The sequence below is a fragment of the Hordeum vulgare genome, chromosome 1H (genome assembly GCF_904849725.1).
Source record: "Hordeum vulgare subsp. vulgare chromosome 1H, MorexV3_pseudomolecules_assembly, whole genome shotgun sequence".
Classification (NCBI taxonomy): domain Eukaryota; kingdom Viridiplantae; phylum Streptophyta; class Magnoliopsida; order Poales; family Poaceae; genus Hordeum; species Hordeum vulgare.
This window is the reverse complement of record NC_058518.1, coordinates 445,204,771-445,206,838: the sequence shown is the minus strand read 5'-3', so window position 1 is coordinate 445,206,838 and position 2,068 is coordinate 445,204,771.

The following is a 2,068-nucleotide window of genomic DNA, read 5'->3' as shown; positions in this document are numbered from 1 at the left end:
TGAGGTGCCGTACCCGAAGGGAATTTCTGGCGCCGTTGCCCGGGAAGATCAAGTCAAGACAGTCTCCCGCCAATGTGCCAATTTCAGGCGCCGTACCCAAAAGGGATTGACAACCCCTTTAACACGTCGGGTTGCGAGTATTTGTTATTTGTGTGCAGGTGTTGTTTACGTGGTGTGAGGAGGTTCTCCTACTGGTTCGATAACCATGGTCTCATCACTAAGGGAAATACCTACCATCGCTATACTGCATCATCCCTTTCTCTTTGGGGAAATACTGACGTAGTTCTAGCAGACATCAAAAGGAATTTCTAGCGTCGTTGTCAGGCAGGATCTTCAACATCAACCAGGTTCCTAATCACAAATCTCATATCCTCGCAATTTACATTATTTGCCATTTGCCTCTCGTTTTCCTCTCCCCCACTTCACAAAAATTTGTCGTTTTATTCGCCCTCTTTTTCGTTCGTCGTGTTCTCGTCGGATCTGTTTTTGAGTGCAATCTTGTTGTGAAGTCATCATGACTCAAGAGAACACCAAGTTGTGTGGTTTCTCAAATACCAACAACAATGATTTTATCAGCGCTCCGTTTGCTCCTCCCGCAACTAGTGCGGAGTCATGTGATATTAATACTACCTTGCTGAATCTTGTTATGAAAGATCAATTTGCCGATACTCCTAATGAGGATGTCGTGTCCCATCTTAACACATTCGTGGAATTATGCGATATGCAAAAGAAAAAAGATGTGGACAATGATGTTGTGAAGTTGAAATTATTTCCGTTTTTTTGCGATATCGTGCAAAAATGGTTTTCTTCTTTGCCTCGCAATAATATCGATTCTTGGAACAAGTGCAAGGATGCTTTTATTACAAAGTATTTTCCGCCCGAAAAAACTATTTCCCTTAGAACCCAGATCATGAATTTCAAGCAACTTGAACATGAGCATGTTGCACAGTCCTGGGAAAGGATGAAATTGATGCTAAGGAATTGCCCAACTCATGGGTTAAATCTTTGGATGATCATACAAAAAATTATGCGGGGTTAAATTTTGTTTGTCGTAATCTTTTGGATTCCGCCACGGGGGGTACTTTTATGGAAATTACTTTGGGTGAAGCTACTAAGTTGCTAGACAATATTATGGAAAATTACTCACAATGGCATACCGAAAGAGCTCTTACTAGTAAAAAGGCCAATTCGGTAGAAGAAATAAATTCTTTGAGTGAAAGAGTTGATGCTCTTATGAAGTTGGTTGCTAATAAAAGTGCTCCTATTTATTTTAATGATGCTCCTTTGTCTACTTTGATTGAGAAAAATAGTGATGCCATAGATGTGAATTTTATTTCGCGAAACAATTTCAATAACAATGCTTATAGAGGTAATTTTAATCCTAGGCCTTTTTCCTAGTAATTACTCTAATAATTATGGTAATTCCTATGGAAATCCTACTTCTAATAATAATATAAACACCTATATCTTGAGAACAATATTAAAGAATTTATCAATACTCAAAAAGCTTCCAATACTTCGATAGAGGAAAAGTTGAAAAAGTTGATGATTTGTCTAGAAGTATTGATAGAATTTCTCATGATGTAGAAACTCTCAAGATGAAAAATTTTGTGCCTAAATTTTTAGAATCAATTAAAGCTCTTTATGTTTCTATGGATGAAAGTAAGAAAAGAACCGCTATGCTTAGAGCTAAAAGAGAATTTTTAGAAAGAGCGTTTTCTAGTGATTACTTTCATAAAAGTGATGAAGATCTTAAAATGATTGGTGTTTCTTCTATTGATTCTTTGATTAGTAAAATTAATATTGATGAAAAAGGGACTAGACAAGAGTAAATTTTAGTTAGAAGGCGTCACTATGATTCGGAGGGTGAAAATCTCGTTGAGAAAATTGATAAAAGTGGGTTTGAAGAGGTAAAGACTTTAACTGGTGATGTGCCCACTATTTTGGATTACAAAGACTTTAATTATGATAGTTTCTCTTTGGTTGATTGTATTTCTTTGTTGCAATCCATGATAAATTCACCCCATTCTTATGAACAAAACAAAGCTTTTACTAAACATATTGTTGA